The sequence below is a fragment of the Pelodiscus sinensis genome, chromosome 5, assembly GCF_052426305.1.
Source record: "Pelodiscus sinensis isolate ZL-2025 chromosome 5, ASM5242630v1, whole genome shotgun sequence".
NCBI classification, from domain to species: domain Eukaryota; kingdom Metazoa; phylum Chordata; order Testudines; family Trionychidae; genus Pelodiscus; species Pelodiscus sinensis.
Window position 1 is genome coordinate 118,295,834 of NC_143056.1, and position 24,175 is coordinate 118,320,008.

General features: G+C 46.2%; 1 protein-coding gene across 9 annotated transcripts in view; it reads right to left on the minus strand.

The window, feature by feature from the left end:
• The window catches only part of BRSK2 (BR serine/threonine kinase 2), a 502,809-nt gene that overhangs the window by 139,062 nt on the left and 339,572 nt on the right, over positions 1–24,175 (minus strand). The window lies entirely within an intron of this gene.

Genomic DNA, 24,175 nt, shown 5'->3' on the forward strand with positions numbered 1-24,175 from the left:
AGAAGCAGAAGATACAATAATGGAAACAGATGGGGGAAACATCTGAGAAAGATTTGTGCCTGAGATGAGTTCAGGGACCAGAAAAAAGCAGGAGACAAATGTATTCTGATCTGACAGATCCCTTCACCTGACAGGAGGAAGGAGGGAGACAAACACATTCCCAAATGCTGCAGGGGTAGCCAAGTTAGTCTGTTAGGGTATGTCTACACTACGCCGCTAGTTCGAACTAGCGGGGTAATGTAGGCATACCGCAATTTCAAATGAAGCCCGGGATTTGAGTTTCCCAGGCTTCATTTGCATAAGCGGGGCGCCGCCATTTTTAAATCCCCGCTCGTTCGAACCCCGTGCAGCGCGGCTACACGCGGCACGAACTAGGTAGTTCGAACTAGGCTTCCTAGTTCGAACTACCGTTACTCCTCGTGGAATGAGGAGTAACGGTAGTTCGAACTAGGAAACCTAGATCGAACAACCAAGATCGTGCAATGTGGCAACACGCAGCACGGAGTTTGAACGAGCGGGGATTTAAAAATGGCGGCTCCCCGCTTATGCAAATGAAACCCGGGAAATTCAAATCCCGGGCTTCATTTGCAATTGCGGTATGCCTACATTACCCCGCTAGTTCGAACTAGCGGGGTAGTGTACACATACCCTTACAGAAAAAACAACAAATGGTCGGGTAGCACTTTATAGACTAACGAAACATGTCGATGGGACCATGAGTTTTCACGGGCACAGCCCACTTCTTCACATGACCGGAGTTATGAATTTAACTTGTGGAGACCCAAAATAAATAGGAGAGGGGAAGGAGATGGGGGAGGGGAAAAAAGAGGGGGGTGGGAGATAGGGAGCTAGAGGGAATCAGTAAGTATCTGAAGACTGGATAGTTAAAACGAAGCAGATAAGAATCCAAGTCAATTGATAGTATCCTTCTGGACATAGGAGTCTACACAAAGAGCTGTTTGCACCTCAACGGCTGTTAAGTTGGTAGTGCCCCAACCAACTTTCATCATTCCCAAATGGTTAAACGTAAGAAATAAATACTGCCAGAACCACTCTACAAGTGCAGCACAGTTAAGGTTACAGCCAGAAGTTCTTATTTTCAAATTTGCTGCTGTACCAGGAAGAGTCACCAACCAACCCCATTCCTTGCATTGCAACTGTTTATTTTTATGATTACCCCAACTGGCAAGAAAGGTCATAGTTCAACTATCTCCTCTGTGCAAGCCAGTGTTTTGCTCTTGTTTTAAGTGCCGTGGGACAAGTACATTGTGGTATTTTGAATCATGCTGGAGATAGGACAGGGGTGAGGAATCTTTTTTGGGTTGGGGGCCACTGACTTACCAAAAATCATTCGGGGGCTGCACACCAGGACCTAGAGGGGCCAGGACCAGTAGATTTTGTGAGCCCCCAGGCTCAGGGCGGGGGGAGCAAAAACGAGGGATTCAATGTGTGGGAGAGGGCTTCTGTGAAGTGGGTGGGGGGTGAGGGGTCTGAGCCGGACCAGGATGCAGGAGCAAAGTAGGGCTGTGAGGTCTGGGTAAGAGGTAAGGTGCAGGAGCAAAGTGGGAGTGCAGAGTCTAGGCAGGAGGGTAGCTGGGGCTGAAAGGTCTGGGAGGATGGCAGGGTGCAGGAGTGGGCTAGGGACTGTAGGGTCTGGGCGATGCCGGTGTTGATGCTGGTGTTGGGTATGCACTGTGTGTGTGGGGGGAGCCCCCAGCCTTGGGGGCCACATCCAGGCAAGCCGGGGGCCAGATTCAATCCCCAGGCCTCAGGTTCCCCACCTCATCCATAACTAGGGCTCTGAGGTACTATAATAAATAAATAAATAAATAAATAAATAAATACAATCTGAGTGTTGCAGGACAGTTGTACCACTGTTAATTATTTTTATTCGTGCACTATCACTCAGATGGTCCCATGCTGTACATATATATCCTATCTTCAAAAGCTTACAGTCTAGACTAGAGTAGAAAGACAAAGAAACAGTATTGTCCCATTTTACAGATGGGAACTGAGAAATAGAGGCACTAAGGAGTCCACAAGACCAACCATCAACTTGCTCCACAGCTCTCCCTGATTTCAATAGAAAGAGACTGGAACCTTGCCTGGCTGTTCGCTGGTTCAGGGAGTAGGTGAACTACAGAATATATGCAGCTTGAAAATATGAACAAGGAAAGAGGAATTTTCCTGTGATTCCCTCCCTCCCTTCTGCCTCTTCCTATGATATTACCTCGTGTTATCATTTTGCTTCTTCTGTACTGCTTCCATTCAGTACATGGCCTGAGTTTCACATTATACAAAAGATAGAAAGCAGCATCTTTAAAGGGTGTTTTTCAACCCTGCCTAGGGTAAAACGGATGGTGTCAGTGATAAGCTCTCCCCAGTGGAAACCTAGCTGTAAAAACACACCATGCATCACTCTCTGAAAAGTCACCGCAGAGAAAACAGAGGCAAGAGACAGCCCCTAGGCAGCGCACTGTAGATCCACACACTGTGATAATCGCGATACACGAGCAGGGAGCCACCCTGAGGCTGAAAGACCCTGCCAGAACACTTAGCTCTCCTGTCTTGAAAGCACAGTACAAATGTTAACTCATCTAATCTTCTCACTTTCCTTGCGAGAGACACTTGGTAAGGGTCATCACCCTCATTTTACAGACAGGGGAGTGAATTGCCCAAGGTTACATGGCGAGTTGGAGCTGGGATTAGAACTCAAGATTTCCTGTGCTCATGTTCACTAGACCATACTGCCCTGAACATCAATCACCCCTGTTCCCTAGCTTTCACTCCTGTGACTATGGTGACTGCAGCACTGGTCTCTCTTTTTTGGAACACGTGGACTTGGACATAAGCAGCAGCTGTCAGGCATTCACAACTCCAATTGGCAGAGTGCACGCACCATTAACATGATTAAACATTTCCCCTACTGGGTGAATTCTTAAATATGGGGCAGATTCACTAATAGGCGAGGCCAGGGTTGCAGAATGCCAGCACCATGCATGCCCAGAATTTCTGTATGCCTCTGCTAAGAGCCAATACATGAAATGAAAAATTTCAAGGAAAGCTTCAGAGGCAAAAGAGACAAGACCCTGGTGTTTAAAGGAAAAGAAACTGCATGCTTAATGGGAGAAATTATTTCATCCATCGGAGGGGAGCAAAGAGATCATGTACAGCAGCCAAGTGATACTCCCCAACATGTTTTATTAATTTTATCTATCCCCTTTGCCACTTTTCCATCTGTATCCTAGATGCATCACCTCCCCAGTCAAAGCTAACAAGCTACTAACCTCAGACAGCCTTTAGGTATCACGTGAGAAGCCTGTGCAGCTTGGAAAAGAACTAAGGTTAGACTTTAAAAAAATCTTTGATAGAATCAAAGGACAGCAAGGGATTTTGAGAGGTCATCTAGTCCACTCCCCTGCACTCATGGCAGGATTAAATGTTATCTTTCAGTGTGGACCACAAGGGTGTGAATGCACCCCCATGATACCCCAACTAAGTGGGGAAATCAGCCCCAACTTTCCCCTGGCCAGAGCTCAGGCAGCATGTGGCTCCTGCCTTCCGCTGGCTGGCTGGAGCATGCTTATTTGAGGGACAATGGGAGTGGGGTGCTTTTGCACCCTTTGCATACATACCGCCCCCACATACGGGCCTGTCTCTAGACCTGTCTAATGCACTCTTAAATATCTCCAATGATGAAGATTCCTCAATCTCCATAGGTAATTTGCTCCAGTGCTTAACAGCCCCGACAGAAAGTTTTCCTAATGTCCAACCTAAACCTCCCTTGTTTCAATTTAAGCCCATTGCTTCTTGTTCTAGCCTCAGAAGATAAGAACATTCTTTCTCCCTCCTACTTGTAACAACATTTTATGTACTTGAAAATACTCATTATGTTTCCTCAGAGTCTTCTCTTTTCCAGACTAAACAAACCCAATTTTTTCCATCTTCCTCCATAGGTCATGTTTTCTAGAACTTTAATAGTTTTTGTTGCTCTTCTCCAGACTTTCTCTATTTGTCCACATTTTTCCTCTCCAGCTGAGGCCTAATCAATGCAGAGAAGAGTGGAAGAATTACTTTGGGTACATCTATACTACAAGCCTCTTTCAAGAGATCGTCTAGACAGCCACCGGGGTTTCGAAAAAGCGATCCACTTTTTTGAAAAAGAGCACCCAGGCAATCTGGACGCTCTCTTTCGAAAAAGCCCGGTTTGCATTCAAGAATGCCTTTTTTTCAAAAGAGTTTTTGAAAAAAGGTGTTCTTTTTGGTGAAAGTAGGTTTACCAATTTCTAAAAAAACCACCACGTTCTTTCAATTTAACTTCAAAAGAACATGACGGAAGTCTAGATGCAGATTAATTTTTTTCGAAAAAGGGCCACTTTTTTTGGAAAAACTCAGTAGTCTAGACACACTCTTCGTGTATCTTGCTTACAACACTCCTGCTAATATATCCTAGAATGATGTTCACTTTTTTTGCAACAGTGTCACATGGTTGACTCATTTGGTTTGTGGTCCACTATGACCCCCATATCCCTTTCTGCAGTACTCCTTTCGAGACAGTCATTTCCCAGTTTGTATGCGTGGGATTGTTCCTTCCTTATAGTCTGCGGATATTACCAAGCTGGGAGGTAACATTTGCAGACTTTATAAGTGTACTCTCTATGCCATTATCTAAATCACTGATGGACATACTGAACAGAACTGATCCCTGCGGGACCCCACTTGTTATCCCCTCCAGCCTGACTGTGAACCATTGATAACTACTCTATGGGAATGGTTATCCAACCAGTTTTGCACCCATCTTACAGTAACATAATCTAAGTTGCTTCTCCCTAATTTGTTTGAGAAGGTCATGCGAGACAAAAGGTTTGCTAAAGTTAAGCTGTATTACATTTACTGCTTTCCCCCCTATTCTGTTATCCTGTCAAAGAAAGCTTATGAGGTTGATTTGACATGATTTGGTCTTGACAAATCTGTGCTGATTGTTACTTACACCTTATTATCTTCTAAATGTTTGCAAACTGCTTGTGTAATTATTTGCTCCATTATCTTTTGGGGTACAGAAGTTAAGTGGACTGGTTTGTAGTTCTCCAGGTTGCCCTTATTTCCCTTTGTATAGAATGGTACTATATTTGCCGCTTTCCAATCTTCTGGAATCTCTTTTCAAAGAGACTAGCTAATGGCTCAGATATCTCCTTAGTCAGCTCCTTGACTATTCTAGGGTGTATTTCATCAGGCCAGATAACTTAAAGACATTTAATTTGTCTAAGTTAAAAATTACTCTTTTTCTATTTTAGCCTTTGATCCTATCTCATTTTCACTGGCATTCACTATGTTAGACATCCAATCAGCACCAACTTCTTGGTGAAAACAGAAACAAAGAAATCATTAAACCACCCAGTCTCAGCATCATGCTGAGAACTTTATAGCTGTGGGCCAGTTCCACGACGTTCGGGTTCTGAGCCATGTTTTCCTTCAGTGCTGTAGCTCGTGGCTCAGCTTTATTCCTGCTGTATGAAAAGTGACTACTAATCTGTGAGCTTGCTTTTCTTTTTCACTTGCAAACAACAGCAGCTGGGCCACACTTGGCCTGGCTTTTCCAGGTGGGCACTGTATGGGGAACGGAGCATGGAACCTCCTCCAGCCTTATGCGGCACAGCACATGAAAGAGCAGGTTCCCTGTGCTCAAAGGAAGGCTGGTGCAGCTCCCATGCTATTGGCACCCCAAAAGGGGAGAGGAGGAATGTCAACAGAGCCATAATTCCACTTCCTACTTGCTGGCAGACTGCAGGGCAAAAGAAGTTTGTTGCATCCCAGGAATGGCTGTATGGGCTCTGCTGCACCCTGGGGAGCTCTGGGAGAATGCCTCGGGGTGCTTGCTCTAGGGCAGGGCAGCTCTCTGACGCCTCAAGGCAAGGCTGTGCTTAAATCCTACAATCTAGCCCAGAGTAGTGTAAGGAAACGCAACTCTTACAGAAAGGCAGGCTGGCCCAAGAAGAACCAGATCCATGTCTCCCCAGGTACCAGGGGCACAATATCTAAGGATTTCATCCCAGTCCTGATGATTATAGAGAACGACGGGTTGTTTGCTAAGCCTTAGCAGTCCTGGCCAGTAATAACACATGCCTACCAGCAAAGTGTCCCCACAGCAGCTCAGCATTACAGCTTGGTAATGGATATGCAATTCATGTTTTCCCAGCCCTATAGATTTATAATACATCTGCCCTTATACAAATGAGATCCTGTGGGGCAGCACATACATGTATTATTTATTATTATTAGGGTATAAAGCAAAATGAGATCTTTCAATGAAACATTGTAACTGCAAAATAATAATTTACAATACTTAATAACAATAATTTGCAGTTCTGTGCCAGCGTTCATCAAAGGATCTCAATGCACCTTGCAAACATTTATAATGTGAGCCTCTCTCCTCCCTAGAATTAGGGAGATTTTATTATCCTCAATTTACATATGGTGAAACTGAGGAACAGAGAGGCAGTAATTTGACCAAGGGCTTTCAGCAAGTTAGCTAATAGTTGGGAGCACCCCTGACTCACGCTCATGCTCCAATACTGTAACATCATCTTCCATCCCAAAGAATTTGAAAGCACTTTTCAGATGACTGTCCAAACTATAATGTAATATAAAAGATATTGAAGGTACCTACTGCTGTAGCAGCCAGGCATCTGATGAACAGTAAACACTGCAAAAGAATAAATTAAATAGAACATCCCAAATGGGCAATAAACCAAAGCCATTTGGCCAGGAAAAAAAATCAAACAGGTTCTTCTTCTTCCCTCTGTCACTGTCACTAAAAACACAAATAAGTTAAAAGCTAGGCCAAATGGAAATGTCTTGCACAAAGCAAGTCTTGGGCTTTGATGGACGGCTAAAGAGACTGAATACATAAGACAGACCTTTGATGCTGCAGAGTTTAAGCTGATACCATGCCACCACAGAGTATAAGATGGGATGGTCTTTCTCTAAACTAAGCTCCAGACCATCAATGCTTTAGAGCAGTGGTCCCCAACGTGGTGCCCATGGGCACCATGGCGCCTGCCAGGGCATTTATGTGCGCCCACTGAGTGACCAGGACTGGCCCAAGCAATTCTTGCACCCCAAACCCCGGGCGTGGCAGGGCCTGCTCGAGCCATTCCTGCGTCCTGGACAGCGGGCGCGCAATGGATGCATGGCTCTGCCCCTGGGTGCACGGCGCATGTGCGGCCTTGCCCCCCGGCACGCTGCACACCTTACAGCTGACATCAGGCATGCAGTGCCTGATGTCAGCTCTACGGGGCGCCGCATGGTGCCTGATGGCAGCTCAAAGGGCGTGTGGCGCCCCCCCATAGGTTGGTGCCCCGGGCAGCTGCCCGGCTAGCCCCCCCCTTAATCTGGCCCTGCGTGCAGCACATGCGCGGCCCTGCCCTGGACGCGTGGTGCATGTGTGCCCCCCCCGCAAACACGGCACGTGAGCGTCCCCGCCCCCGGGCGCCCGGCAGCCTGAAAAGGTTGGGGACTACTGCTTTAGAGATTATTGTCAACACCTTGACCTGCCGATGGAAGTGAGCAGGAAGCCTGTGCAGGCATGAGACAGCTGTGTGATGAACTAGCCAGAGCTTCTGGGGATATTTCAAAGTTAGTCCTCGCACATAGTAATCCAGCCCAGAGGGGACAAAAGTGTAGCTGGTTATTACAGTGTCCTCTTGCAAGAGGAATGGTTGCTGATTCCCGGTTCACTGGGACTATCTAGGGAAAGGATTTGTTCTGCAAATCATTTTAGCAAAGGCTAGCATTCACCTTCCATGGATGATGCAGCTATACTGTCTCTCTCTAAGGCCCTCCTTTTCTCACTCCTCTAAAAACCTCTCATTGCCAAACAAGCACCGCCAAACACTAGGAGTTGTAGCCAGTTCACTGTCAGGCACATCACTTGATCAAGCACTGGCAGACTAATTCTGCATGAGAATACTCTCTGGATTTGAAGAGAAGGAAAATTAAAGCTGAGTATCATTCAGCCGGGGAGCATTAATCCACTATGGAAGTGCAGCAACTTCCGTAGCAAAATGCAGCATCAACACTACTGCAGATTTTAGGAAGGGAAAAGTAAGTGCTCCTGCTGAAAATACAAGAGAATGTTAACTAGTTTATCCAAACTGGATAACAACAGGATTTGCACCCTTACTCTCACAAAAATTGACTATGGGATTTTAAGAATCAGAAAAGTCACAGCTTCTGCTTAAGCGCCCTGCAAAAAGATGGCAGACCCATTAAGACAATATCCCCACCCCACTAGGGACCTGGTTACATACTGAGAGGGAAGATTGCCACTTCCTGCAGTACCTGAGTTATCTCTGAAGATTATGTCCAGTCCAAGCTGGATGACAAGCATCTGAGATTTTTATTACAAGATATTAAAAAAATATCTCCTCACTTAAACATTGGCAGGCAGGTGGTTCGTCTGTGCACGCCTCAATCTATGACTCACAGGGCGAGGGTCTATGGCTTGCAACTGGATGATCATAATAGTCCTTCCTGGCTTTAAAAATCTATGTCTTGATATCTGCACACCACTGTAAGGCAAGGACCTTTGAATAGATGCAAAGAACAACGTTCAAGATGCAGAAACTTAGCACAGATCCTATCGATTCAAACAGGCAAGGCTTTAGGCTTCTCTGGTTGAGCTGATGCCTACAGCCCATAAAGATCCTGCTTAAGAGTTGGCAGCATTATGGTGATGTTCAGCCATGAGGCAGGACACCTCACTGGTTAGTGTGGACACACTGGTAAGTGTGTTCTGGCCACCTTGACGTCTAACTATGATAAGAGACTGACGAGAAGAATGCTAAGAACAAGGAATGCAACACAGAAAATGGACAATCTACACTTGACACGGATTCACCATTAGATCAACATACCCAGTCTGCAGGGTTGGAGGCTTGACTCAAATAGTAATGGCAGATAAAAGGATGAAAAACATCTGTCTAAGCATCCGTCTTCCCCAAGTCCACCTCTTAAAACTTCCCAATCGTACCAGGTGCTTAGGCCACATGAATACCCACTTACAGTCTGTGTGAAGCTGTGGGCTGCATCAGGAATGCCATGCACCGGGCATACTCAGCAATGCCAGCAAAAGTCCAAGCAATCAGACAATTGCAACCCCCGCTAGTCCCCCAGCCCCAAATTCCCAGCATGTCACTCATGAGAGATTAACCATTCCTCCCAACCAACTCAGCCAAGAGCTAGAAAACTCATTATAGTTCAAAGCTACTATGCATTGATGAGGGTCTAGTCCCAAATGCCAGGTCTCTAGAGGTGAGCTCCCAGCAAAATACAGGCTTAAAGATTTCATCTGTAGGCTGTCGCTCTTTCTGCAAAAAGTTCTGCTCCCTCCAGCTCAGCAGGAAGAGGGTTAAAAACTGCCCAGCCTGGACTGACATATTGTAATTCTTTGATGGTTTTTTGCTGTGCCGTTTTCTATTGATTAAATAATCTCTATCAGATATTAAGCCCCTTGTTATTGGCGCAGCCAATAAATAATTCAGGAGCTATATAAATTCTTATGGCAGGCATGAATTTTTAAACCCTAATTTGGCACAGAGCCACGAGCGCTTCTTTCCCTGCCCCTGCAACAAAATGTTTGCTCCTGTGATTTTTTTGTAAAGGACCAATTTTAACCATAAGCTGATTTTTTTTTTGCTTTTGCTAATTATGTTTGGAATGGAGGGATGGGGGGTGTGTGTTGAGAGGTGGGTTTTGCTGTTGTACTGCTTCTACCTTTGATTTATTGGAGATGAGAGGTGTTTTGCGTGCTAACGTGGCTGCTATTTACAGTGTGTAGTCGTGCATGTAGCAGCCTCCTACATGGGCGCATGATGTGGAACGCATCTGGCTGGAGGGATCCTCAATACAGTCTGGGCAAGGGATGAGATGACACCCATTTGCTAGCATATCTGTCATTGCCTGATCTGGAACCCTGAAACCACCCCTAGTTCCTATTTTTAAGAGCGTGGTGCCCTTTTATTTCAAGACTTACATCTCTCTTTGACCTTCACTCAACATCATGGAACTGTTGTCACAAGGAGCAGGGTGCAACTCGATTTCTGAGTTAACCCCTTGCTGATGATGCACATGGTAGATCCAGGGGTCCAGTTAGATTCTCAGATGGAAGACTGGAGCAACAGACAATGAGGCAAAAGTTGTTGGGTAAGTCTAGTTCCCCTGACTGTACCTATAACCCAGGCTGGGCTTTTTCTGTTGGCCTTCTAGTCACATGAACGGGTTTTTGGTCTCTCTTGCTGTAACCAATGCATTTGAAAATCCTCAGAATAAAAGATCAAGACACTCTTCGGGTACTTCTACACTGCAAGCTTATTTCGGAAAAAGCTATTCTGGGAGATATCTTCTGGAAAATCTTATTTCAAAACAGAACATCCACACTACAGGGAAGCCTCAAAATTAGTCCGAGGCAGGCTCCCCTAATGTGGATGCGCTAGATCAAATTAGAGTCCCAGGAGGCACTGAGGAGGAATAACTTTAGAATGGCCCTGGTGAGGAGCTATATCGACATAGCAGCAGTGGAGAGTCCACACACACCATCTTCTGAAAGTGCTTTTTCGGAAGAGGCGTTATTCCTCGTGGGATGAGGTTTACCACTGTCAGAAAAAGCACTCTTATTATTTCGATTTTCTTTCGAAATAACGCAATTGCTGTGTGCATTGTTTTTCCAGAATAACGGCCGTGCTCAGTGACCTACTCCAATGTGATACAGATACACTATTTACAACGTCATTCCAGCTTTTGAAACCCAGGCAGGGTTTTCCCATGTGTGGGTCTAATTTTAGATGCCAGGGCTGTAATGAAAAAAAGACACAAACAGTGCCACTCCCCTCTGACATCCTCTTTCACCTCAGAATCAGTTCTCAGCAGAAATACTCATGATGAAAAGACAAACAATGTGTCGTAGTCTCATCTCGGAAGTCAGAAAGTTATAGGCTTTAAGCCCTACAGTGAGATGTGGGCTCATGCCCAATAGTGCCCTGCAGGATGGAGGAATGACTTCTTCAGTGTCTGGAGGGGGGAGTTAAAGAACAAATGGTGCTTTTCAAAGGAGTTGGGAATAACCGAAGCCCTCTGTTCAATAGGCTCCCTGCCAGTTAAAATGGGTTGTTGTATGGAATGCTTGAACTGGTTTGGATGAAATAATCAAACCTGAGCTGATATTTGGAATTGAGTCTGACATGTAAAGCTTAAAAATGTATGTCCCTCTATCTTACCAGGTTTCATAGCAAATTCTTGTGAGACAACCTGATTCTTTGAGAGAGGACCAAGCCTTTGAGGTTCACCCACCACTTGTAATAACATTCTGCAATGACATAGCATCTTTTATTTGGAGAGTGGTAAGGGCCAGGTTTCCCCATGAGCTCAGCATATTTGGTGCTCAACAGTTCTGGCCATGAATGTCCCAATTGAAGCTGATGGGGACTTCACAGTTTTGAGAACCTGGCTCTTGCTTAGGTACCCAATGGGACTTGAATTCTCCCCAAAAGGTGAGCCCCGGTCTAGAGATGAGGCACTTTGAAAACCTGAGCCCATGGCCTCTAACATAGTGACTGAATAATATCCTCTCCTCTCACTTCACAGAAAAGGAAACAATGCCCAAAGTCATCTGACTTGGCTGAGCTCAAGCTACGATTCAGAGTCATAGTCAAGAACAGAAAGCCGGTGCCCTGACGTAAAGACCCCGTACTCTGTGCCTGGACGCATAATGGCTTCTGAATTGTCATGCATGGTTGAAGTCTAGACGCTCTCTTTTGAAAAACGTTTTTTCGAAAGATTGTTTCAAAAAAGCCTCTTTCGAAAGAGGCTTGTAGTCTAGCCATAGCCAGAGAGAGAGAAAGAGAGAGAGAGAGAGAGAATGAATCATGAGCTTTCATGGGCACAATCCACTTCTTCAGATAAGTGGAGCAAAAGACACAGAAATCCCCAAATCTCCCCTCTTTTTCTCCTTTAAATTTGGGGGTTTCTGTGTCGTTTGCTCTACACATCTGAAGAAGTGAGCTGTGCCCACGAAAGCTCATGATACTACATATATATATACATTCTGTAAGGTGCTACAGGACCACTTGTTTTTTAAGTCTTTTTGGACTGTAGGGTGGCACCAGTTGATATGCTTAGAGCTCCTTGAATGGTAGATTAATTGCTTTTGTAAGATCCAAAGGAAAGCCCAGACTTACTGAATTATAAGATGCAGATCAGTGACTTAAAATATGATTTTAAATGGCTCTCCAGTAAAATATGCATCAATTGGTGCCTCAGGTGAAGGGCAGCATGTTTTTTGCTTTCCCTTATTTAATACACAACAGTTTTTAACAAGAAACCATTCCTCAGCGCAAAGGTGTAGTGCTATGAATGGTATGTACACAGCTCTCTTCTATCTACAAGCTACTTACATCATCTCTCCCCAGGTCTACTTCATGTGGGAACTTCTTTATATGCAGTAAGAGGGGGCAAAAATATGCCTTCAGATTTCTAAATGAGGTGTGTAAATCTTTTATATAATTGTAATCTGTGCGTATACCTAGACTAGACAGAGAATACTGAATAAGCAAGTACGAGCTATGAAAGAAATGGACATCCATCTGTGAATTATGAGGCTGTAATCCCACCACAGGGTTGTGACGGTGTTATAAACCATGAGGATTAAATAGAAGCCTCCAGAAAACCCCAGGTAGAAATCTAGCTCATGTATTTCTACACAACTCACCTATTTATTTTATATGATATCTAGACCTACTCTCTTGACCCAGGTTTTGTGCCTACTTCGATTTGCCTCCACCTCTCCTCAGCATTCCCAGCTTTGGCCCTCTACATCCCATGGAAAGCTTCGATTATTGTCCTATGAGCAAGAGAACTAAACTGTGCTTTCGGCTATACCAGTCTGAGTTGTTTATTTTGGAATTAGGTCCATGGCATTTAAAGTGACCTGCATATGGCCTGAGTGCCTGACATTCCCTCCAAGCACAAGAAGGATTAGAAGGGGCAAGGGAGGGAGGTGAGGAAGGGATGGCTACTAGCAAAGTTTGCTGGATGCTGTTTTTGGTAATGGATTTATATAGCAAACTCTACCACCCAGGCAGTACAGGAGCTTCCAGAGGAACCGTGGCTCAGAGGGCTGTCAGTGAGTTGTGATTCTTTTCTGGAGCTTCTTTTGGGGGTAGTGAGTAAGCTGCCTTCTTACCCAAGGCACAGAGGAAACGAAGCGGGGACTCTGGAGAGGTTTTGTTCTCAGCTTTGCTATAGACTTCCTGTGTGACCTTGGACAAATCACTTACGTTACGTCTAGACTGCAAGCCTCTTTTGAAAGAGGGTTTTTAGAAAGGCACTTTTGAAAAAGCGTCTAGACTACAACCAGTACTTCCAAAAAAGCAAGCCACTTTTTCAAAAAGTGGTCTGGATGCACTCTTTCGAAAAAGCACCATTTGCACTACATAGTGCCTTTTATCGAAAGAGCACATTCGAAAAAAGGCATTCTTCCTCGTAAAATGAGGTTTTCCGCAGTCGAAAAAACTGCCATGTTCTTTTGATTTACTTTCGAAAAAACAGAGCAGCAGTCTAGACACAGGAGAAGTTTTTTTAAAAAAAGGCCACTTTTTTCTAAAAAACCCTGTAGTCTAGACACACCCTTAATGTCTTTAGGACTAGGACTAACAGTGCTTTTTTAACGTTATGCGTTTAAATGATATGCTTTATCCCAGTCATGGAAAAAGGGACTTGTCAGAACAGATGAGACTTATGATCCATTTAGATCGGCATCCTAATTCTAACAGATTTCAGAGGAAGATATAAGAATCCCAAAGTAGGCAGATGTGAGATAATGTGCTGCCCATGAGGATCTTATCTTAATTTCTAATCATTAGAAAATACCTTATGCCCTGAATCATGATTTTATTTTTATCCCTTTCAAAACTCTTTGTTTGTCCAAACAGTTATACTTCAAGATAGTACGGATTAAATGTCCAGTCCCTCCTTGAATCTTACTGAATTCTTGATCTCAGTGTCATGTGAGAATGAGCTCCATAGTCTAATTGCATAATGAGAGAAAAAACATTTCCTTTTATCAGTTTTGAATTTGCTACCTTTCAATTTCATCAAACGCCCCCTTTTTCTTGGATTACAAGAGAAGGAGAAAGAAGCTGTGAGTCTACCATGCAGGGTACTCCAGAGAAATCTGCGCTAAGGCACAGTATCCGGGTTGTTCTCCATCCCATTCCTTATGCAGCCCGACATCTTGTTGGCTCTTTTTCCACAACAGTGGCACAATGAGCAGATGTCTTCACTGAGCTCTCCACAGGGAAGCCAGGGTCCCTTTTCTGAGTTGATACAGTTAATTTAGAACACTGCCAGGTACGTGAGTTCTTCAAGTATTTCCCTCCAGTGTGCACTACTTAGCACTTATCTGCAATGAACTTGATTTGCCATTGGGTTGCCCATTCACTTTGCTTCCTTAGGTCTCTCCCAAGTTCCTCAGTCTTTTCTGGACTCAAAATGGACTCAACTAGCTGAAATAACTGTGTCATCTCCAAATTTTGCTACTTATTGCTCATTCTCCATTCTAGATAGTTAATAAGTATATTAAACATCACTGGATAGAGTCTAGACAAGGCCACTGTTCCTCAATTCCCCATCTGTAAAATGGGGATAATACTTTTTTCTTGTTTCCCAACTTTGTCTTGTCTATTTAGATTATAAGCTCTTTAGGACAGGGACTGTCTCTAAGTAGGTGTCTATACAGCATGGAGCACAATATGTCCAGATCTCCACTGAGGGCTCTAGGTGAACCTATAAAACAAGTAAGAAACAACACTACTAAAACTATCTGTCACCAATGCTGTTGCTTTGTCCTATAACAATAGTGTTTTTATAGAGGGCACTGTACACAGTGAGACACGGGGTGGAGCTGTGATTTAGCCCTATGTATCTGGCATGATAGTCTGCTGTCATATGGTTAAATAAGACAAATCAGCGTGCTGGAAAGGAACTGAAAGCATTATAACCAACTTTGTCTCCTGAAATATCCCAATTAAAAAAACTGAACCAGAGTAGATATGACTGCCACAGTAACAGAGCCATGCTGCTGAATTTTTCTTATTCTTTTTAAACTCATTTTCAGCTCTAAACAAACTGTGGAAAAAGGATTTGATTCATGGCTGCATTAGGAATCTACTCAACCAAAGCCCCTTGTCACAAATTAAATCATAAACCAAAAGTCAAACATGATTTGTGAAATTAACATTTATCGAGGAAATACTCCCCAGTGCCACGCTGCGATTAGTCTCTGGCATCCGAAATATCAACCATAATTCATAAGCTGCCTAAGAAACCATGCCACTGCCACTGCTGTCAAGATGTCAGGGGTGATGGAAAGGCGCTGCGGCAAGCGGAGAGCAATTTGTTGCTGATGGTGAGGCTCACAATGCTTTATTTGTGCAAATAAAGTGCAAGTCACCTCAGCACCCTTCTTCATAACCTATTAGTACACACACGCACTTCCCCCACGCACACACACATTTGAACCTTGCACTGACCCCGTCTCTCTCTGCTCAATTTAACCCAAGGCCATGCCCAGTTCTAATTCTGACCAGTGAGAAGTGGCGCAGAACCAGCCATCCACCTTTTCTTTAAAATGATGACTAATAGGATTAATAATAATGAATAACCCTTTGCAGTTCCACAGTTATTGCCTTTCACTGGAAGGACCAAACATGTCTATGAAGTAGGCATGCATGATCAGTCCCATTTTAGAGAATGGGGAACTGAAACAGGGCTGGCAAACAACCTACTTTGGAGTTACACAGTGAGTCAGTTGCAAAGTCAGGATTAGAATCCAGGATTTACAGCCAAGATTTTAAAACCCGTCTTAGGGTATGTCTACACTACAGCACTAATTCGAACTAGTGCATCTAGACCTAAAAACTAATTCAAATTAGCGTTTTGCTAATTCAAACTAGCATGTCCACATTGAGTGGACCCTGAACCGAAGTTAAGGCTAGCCAGAACAGGTGCCGGCTGGGCAGCAGGTTAGGACTTGCGTGGAGCTGCTGCCTCAGGCTAGCCGAGGGCTGTGCTTAAAGGGACCCGACCCCAACCCCGGACAGACAGTTCTCAGGGTTCCCCGCTTGCTTGTCTACCTCGATAAGGGACAGCAAAGCAGTCCTGTCTTGGGAGTGCCCTGAGTGCCCGCACTCGGCACATCACAGCACTTGGCCATCAGCCCGGCTGCACTTGCCGCAGGCTGCCATCCGGGGGAGTCAATTGAGGGGCTGTTAGGATCCAGGAGACCCTGCAGGAGAGTTTCCACCCCGAGGAGCCCGCAGAACCACCCCAGTCCTCCCCATCGGGCGCTCGTACCCCATTCCTCCCTCACCTCCTTCCACTTACCTCTCCCTAGCCCCCCTTCCTGATGTAAAAAAATAAAGGACACGTGTGTTCAAAAATAGAAACTCTCTTTATTTAACAAAACTGGAGGCGGGGGGGGGGGGCGATTAACCTCTGGGGAGACTGAGAAAATGAGGTGGGAGAGGGGAAGAGAAAGGGTGGGAGAGAGGAGGGGGAAACCTGGGAGGAGGGAGCTGGAAGGGGGAAGCCAGGGGAAGAAGGAGGAGGGGAAGTATAAAACTATGGTATGCCTACATCTTCAGTACTGTGTACAGATGTGGTCACCTCACCTCAAAAGAGATGTTTTGGCCTTGGAAAGGGTTCAGAAAAGGGCAACCACAAAGATTAGGGGTTTGGAACAGGGACTGGGACTTTTCAGCTTACAAAAGAGGAGACTAAGGGGGGATATGATAGAGGTCTATAAAATCATGAGTGGTGTGGAGAGGGTGCATAAAGAAAAGTTCTTCATTAGTTCCCATAATAGAAGGACTAGAGGACACCAAAGGAAAGGAATGGGTAGCAGGCTTCAAACTAGTAACAGAAAGTTGTTCTTCATGAAGCAAAGAGTCAACCTGTGGAACTCCTTGCTGCAGGAGGCTGTGAGGGCTAGAACTAGAACAGAGTTTAAAGAGAAGTGAGATAAAGTGATGGAGGTTGGGTCCATGGAGTGGCATTAGCCAGGGGGTAGGAGTGGTGTCCCTGCCCAAAGTTTGTGGAAGGCTGGAGAGGGATGGCACGAGACAAATAGCTTGGTCACTGTCTTCGGTCCATCTCCTCCAGGGTCCCTAGGGTTGGCCGCTGTCGGCAGACAGGCTACTGGGATAGATGGACCTTTGGTCTGACTCAGGACAGCCATTGTAAGCTCAGGGCTCAGGGTCGGGGGTCTCAGTGGACCGCCTTGATTTTCATGCACACCTGCTCCTGGGTGGCCAGGCTGGCAGCTCTCCTGCCCTAGCCGGCCACTTTCCTGTGCCTAGTGCGGAGGTCGTGGACGAGGTCCACGATGTCCGCACTAGACCAGGCATGTGCCCGCCTCTTGCGGTCCCGGGCAAGCTCCCGGGAGCCGCCAGCCTGGTCCCAGGAAGAGGGGGAGGGCTGGGGGGCATCGGGTGGCTGGCTCATGCTGTTCCAGGTGCAGGGTCTGCTGGCTAGGTGCTGGCAGGCTTGCACCTGGCACAAGCACCGTAGCCAGACCGTGCCCCTGTAAGGGCTCTGGGGCCGGGAGGAGGGCAGAAGAGTTTCCCTGGTTTGGCCCAGAGTGGCCACCAGGGCAAGCTGGGAAGGGCTAGCCTCCCACTAGTTCAAATTAAGTGGCTACACAGCCCTTAATTCGAACTACTTAATTCGAACTAGGCGTTAGGTTCGCAGGTTTACCTAGTTCGAATTAAGCGCTCCACTAGTTCGAATTAAGTTCGAACTAGCGGTTTGTATGTTTAGCTGTTAGTTCGAATTAACTTTGTAGTGTAGACATACCCTTAGAGATTTGAGGGTGCTTCCATTTTTGGATGGTCAAACTCAGACACCTTAAAGGGGCCTGATTTTAATATGGCAGGTGTTCAGCAGTTTCTGAAAATCACGTCTTTTTAATATGGCATAAATTGGGCACCAAAAATACGACAGGTTGGATCTTCTTTGTCTGGCACCCTCAGGACCTAACCGGTCCCAAATGAGGATTTGCCAAACCAGGGGAGGTCTCTCTTCTCATGGCCTATGCTTCCCTGCTGCCACCAGACTAGGGCAGCCTGGCTCTGCTACTGACCCAGCCCCAGGGCCTTCTAGCTGTTGCCGGCCCTGCTGCTACCAGAGCTGGAGCGGCACGGCTGGAGCTCCACAGCCAGGGCTCTGCAGTCCTAGCAGCAGTTGGGGCCAGAGCTCCACAGCTTCTGCTGCGGTCACAGCTCCCTGGCCACGGCTGAAGCTTCATGGCTGCCACTGGGGCTAGAACTCAGTGTCATGCTGTGCCTCCCCCCATACTGGGCTCCCGGCTAAGTCGCCAGTCCCCCTCCCCGACCATGCTCCTGCCCCACCGTCAGACCTCCCTGTTCCTGGTCTCTGTGGTCTAGACCATGGATGTTGCCAGATCAGAGAGTCCCGGTTCAGGGAGGCACAACCTGCAGTGTCTTTTGAAAATGTTGCTGAAGTTACTTGGCTGGTACAGTCACATTGGTTCTTTGAGATGTGTGTCCCTTTGAGTGCTCTGTTGTGTCCCTGCACTACTGCTGAGAGAACTTTCCTAGCGATATCTGTTAGACCCACCATGAGGCCAACCATTAGTTACTTCTCCCCAAAGGAGTCATGGAGAACAGCTCGGAAGAAGAGGGGAAGATGGTGGACTGTGAAGCACCCATAGAGATACATGTTGAAGAACCATCGTTACTGCACCAGGTGAGTAACTTCTTCTCTGAGTAATGTCCCTATGGGTGCTCCACTGTAGGTGATTGTTAAACGATATCCCCGTGGGGGGCTGGGACTTCAGAGCTGAGTGAGGTACAGATGACAGCACCGTGAAGCCAAAGATGGCATTGGAGGAAGAGTCCCCAGTGACTGCATAATATTCTAAGAAGGTGTGGACTGACACCCATGTCACTGCCCCACAGATTTCTGAGACAGGGACATTCTTGTAGATAGTGACAGCTAAGGAAATCAACTTTGTGGAGTGTGTATTAATCGTATCCTTGCCAGAGGATGTGGTGAAGACCAGGACTTTAACAGGGTTCAAAAAAGAACTAGATCAGTTCATGGAGGCTAGGTCCATCAATGGCTATTAACCAGGATACGTAGGAATGGTGTTCCTGGCCTCTATTTGTCAGAGGCTGGGAACGGGCAACAGGGAAGGGATCACTTGGGGTATGTCTAGACTACATGCCTCTGCCTACATACCGACATAGTCAATAAAGCGGGGATTTAAATATCCCCCTCATCGTTAAAATAAAAATGGCCGCCACGTTGTGCCGGCTCAGCTGATCGTTGGCACAACGCAGCAGTCAAGTCGCGGATCAGTCAGCTAGGAAAGCCTTTGCTGACTGATCCCTTATGTCTTGTGAAACGAAGTTTACAGGATCGGTCGGCAAAGGCTTTCTTTAAATCCCTACTTCATTAACTATGTCGATATGTCTAATTTACATGCCTCTGCTGGCAGAGGCATGTAGTCTAGACATACCCTTGATGATTACCAGTTCTGTTCACTCCCTCTGGGATGCCTGGTATTGGCCTCTGTCAGGATAGTGGGCTAGATGGCCGTTCTTATGAGAAGTCCTATTACATATTTGCTAACATTGTCTAATGCAGTTTGAGACCCACTTGGAGAGCCTCTGGGCTGATATTGTAGAGCCCTGGGATCTTTCTGCAAGGGAGAGGAAAAGACCATGGAACTTCCTAAAAACATCTATCCTATCCAGATAGAAAGCTAATGCTCCCCTCACATCTAGAGTGTGTAAAATAGCCTCCGTATTGGGGAGGTTCAGAGTAGAAGGTTGGAAAGTGAATCACTTGGTGCATGTGAAATGGGGAGCTTAGGAATGAATTTTGGAGGTGGGCTGAGTGGAATCTTGTCCTGAAAGAATACCATGTAGAGGGGCTGTGCCATCAGAGCTACTATTTCTCTATTCTGTTAGCTGAGGTAATTGCTATTAGGAAGGCTGTTTTCATGGAGAGGTATGTAAGCAAATAGGAAGCCATGGGTTTGAATGGAGACCTGGTCAATCCAGGTTTAGAGTATCAGGGTTGTGGGAAAGGATTTACTATACCCCAAAGGAACTTTTCAGCGGTTGGGTGAGACAGCATTGAGTATCCTCCTACTGGCTGGTGGAAGGCTGCTATAGCCACCAAGTGTTAGGAAATTGTAAAAGTAGACTCCTTTACCTCTTAGATGTTGAGGTATTGGTTCTACGGCTCCTAATTGGAGAAAACAATCTACGTTTTGTGATAGTAGACTGTCATGAGAAAGGTCCCTGGACAGCGGGAGGGAAGGGTATTTCAGAGAGGATAGGGAGGTAAAATGGATAGATCTGTGAGCCCTACTGATCCAATGTTCTACGTTCTCAAGTTCTGTGGAACGTTGCCATACCGTCACCAAATGGGTGGATAGCGGTGGTCAGCTGCAGTGGTTGGGGATAGTGGTCTATTGAAGCTTCGAGCAACACATCAAAATTGGTGCTTGGAAATGGATAGCTGGGATGTGGAAAATTGCGGACCAGATGGTATATACCTTGGGAACTCAGTTGTCTTCCTCTGTGGTTCATAGTAGCACTGAATTGGGTGCATAGAATCCTTTTGTGTGTGAAGAGAGGAATCCATCTTCTCATCTTAGTGACTCCAAAGAAAGCTCTTCAATGCCAGTTGAATCTCTTTGGGGCAGCCTGACTGATGTAGCCCCTGCTGCGGAGATGGACCTGCCTGCTGTGTCAGCTGCACTGAGGGCAGGCAGTAGTGCAGGCATGGCCTCTAGTTGTCCCTTTTGAATAATGGTTAAAAATTGCTCATGGTGTGACTCAGGCAAACGGTTCAATGAAACTGTCCAGTTTTGAATAGGTTATGTATTTCACCCAGAGGGCTTTGTAACTGTCAATTCGAAACTGTAACATGGCCAAGACAAAAAGGTCCAAATACTTCTAGTCCCTATCGTAGGAAGTAGGCCTCGTCTGATGTTGATGGCAACGAGAATTAACAGCCATTCTCACAACGGAGTGAGATGGAAGGTGGGAGAAGAGGAATTCTGTCTCCCTTGGTAGGACATAATATTTTTTGTCCATCTATTTGCAAGTAGATGCCACTGATACTGGCATCTGCCATATGATTTTTGTGGGATCCAGGAGAGTCTCATTATTAGGGAGGGAATTTTTTTAGGAGAAGAGTGAATGGAGTATGTCAAGCAGTTTTTCATGTGTGTCCTTGATTTCTTCTAGTGGTATCTAAAGCGTGTCTGCCTCGCTTTCCACTGGGTCCTGGAATAAAAGAAAGTCATCTGCTAGAGATGGTGGTGGAGGCATAATGGCCTCATCTGGGGGGGAGGAGGAGGATATGGTCCTCAGAGCCACCTCTTCCTCCATGTTGCCCTCCTGACCCTTCATGACCTCATCTGGTGGTTTGGAAGCGCTGGGCCTCACAGCTGGGGGGGGGGGGTCTTGCAAGTTCTGAGGTGGGTCTAGAAGCCAGAGAGGCATGGGGGCGATAGGCAGCCCAATGGTTTCAGTATGGCTACTGGAGTGGTGGCATGGAGTCCAGTGGCGGTGTCCCTGGCTGACCATACCAGACATTTGTGGTGAGCTTATCTGAGGATATGCTCAGGGACTCTGTGGCTGTGTCTAGACTGGTAAGTTTTTCCGCAAAAGCACATGCTTTTGCGGAAAAACTTGCCAGCTATCTACACTGGCTACTTGAATTTCCTCAAGAACACGGACGATCTCATGTAAGAAATCAGTGCTTCTTGCAGAAATACTATGCTGCTCCAGTTCGGGCAAAAGTCCTTTTGCGCAAAAGCTTTTGTGCAAAAGGGCCAGTGTAGACAGCTCAGATTTGTTTTTGTGCAAAAAAGCCCCGATCGCGAAAACGGTGCAAAAGTGCGTCTAGATTGGAACGGACGCTTTTCCGCAAAAAGTGCTTTTGCGCAAAAGCGTCCGTGCCAATCTAGATGCTCTTTTCCGCAAATGCTTTTAACGGAAAATTTTTCCATTAAAAGCATTTGCGGAAAATCATGCCAGTCTAGACGTAGCCTGTGTGTACTGGGGCCATAAAGAGACTGGGAGGAGTCCTGCAATACCACTTTCATGGGTTTGCTGTCCAATGCTGCACTGCCATGTGGGGGAGCATGGCAGGGCAGTGGGGCAGACTCCTGTGGCAGATGAAGACTCAGTGCAGAGGTCCTGGTGCTAAAGAAGAGGAGACTCTGGTATGTCAGATTCGGGGCAATCCCGATACTGCTGGAATTCTGGTATTTCCAATCAACTTAGTGCCCCTGGCAGTACTGGGGTGCAAGAAGATCCTGCCCACACTGATTTCCTGGTGCTGGATTGGGCATCACTGACGATCCCAATGGATGATACCAGCTACATCTTATTAGAGGAGTACTTACTCCTGTCCTTGTTCCTTGGTGCTGTTCACTTCATGCCTGTGCCCACCAGCTCTTACAGGGGCATTACCAGCACCTGCTGCTGTAGTTCTTTGTGAGGCTTGGGTATACGGCTGGCATTGTCTCAGTGCTGACGGTACTGAGGACACTAAGCATGCCGAAGATTGCTTATGGCTAGCCTGGGGCTCACTATGGGGACTTTTCTTCAATGACTTAGTGGGCTCAGAGGCTGGTTTCTTCAACCCACAGTCTTTGGATGCTGAGGGCTGTGAGGAAGATTCACGTCTGCCAGGTGGTCCATGGTACAGTTCAGGAAAGGGTAGAAGTGCTGCCTCCATGAAGATGTCCTGACAAGACCAGGGCCTGAGACCACCATAGTCAGAGACCACCGTACTTTCGTGGCACATGGCCTTCCCCAACGCATTACATTTCTCAGGAGTGCTTGTCTGAGACAGGGATCACCTCTTTGCAGGAGAAGTAGTTCTTGAAGCCCCCTGAACTGGGACCACCCTGCTGGGGGAAGTGTCCCCCATAAGAAAATGCAGTAAAAAACAAAGTCTCTTTTTAAGTAAGTTTTTCATGGAGAAAAAATAAGAAAGCTACAATTACAACTGAGTGCTAGGAGATGAACCAGCTGTAGAAACATAAAGCAAGAGTGATGGTTGTAACAGACTGCAAATAGCTCCAGCTCTATCTGGGGGCAGCTGAAAAAGAGCTAAGGGGGGCTAGCCTTGTGACAGGGCCTGAGGAGAGAGAGCGGTTGTGCTGGCCTCACAGACACTGCTACCAAAGTTCTCTGATCAGCAGTGCAGGGACCTACAGCGGAGCATCCAGAGGGACGCTGTTTGAAGAAGAACCGAGAATTCTACGCTCTAACCATTAAACAGCACCATCCTCCAGGCAGTAAAAGAATCCTCTACTGTCCAGAAGGGGGTAAAAACGCAACCTACTTAGCAGTTATCTGCACACATGCACATAGACCATGTATTGACTGTTTATCCACTGGCTTATTTTTCTGTATCTAAGAGAAAAGTGATGCACAATGACTGTGAATGCTGAAAATATTAAGATCCTTTAATGCCAACTTCAACCAGCACTATTCAGCGTGGCCTTTGTTTTCAGTCCCCAAAACACACACAGCTTGTCAACGGACAGGTTGGAAATAGAAGAAAAAAGGGCTCACACATGAAAAAGACTCCTTTTCACTTAGCCAATAGGAAGCCTGATCCCTCCTTCCCCCGCAGCACTGAAATAAACAACGAGTTTTCCCATTAACTTCAACAGAAGAAAGATTGGGTCACTGCTTACCAGTGGTTCTTTTCCCCCAATTAAATCAGAATGCATTGGCTATAGAAATCCTATTCTTGTCTGTCATCCCACACTCCTATTACCACCCCTTCCTTGTAAAGAAGGCTGGATTATTAGGAGAGTTGGGGCTTCTACATCCTCAGCTGGTGCAAAATAGTCTTCAGAGGAGTCATGCCCAGATATACCAGCTGAGGATATGGCCCGTGGCATGTCAGTGAAGATATATGGGAGCCAATCTCTACCCAGAACCTGTGGCAAGCCATCTGGCGGCCATTGTTCACCACCCAGAGCAGGCTCTGTCCCAGAGGAGGCTTCAGAGTCCAAAAGAAATTACTGCCAGCTCTATTAAGCTAACCCTTGAATGCT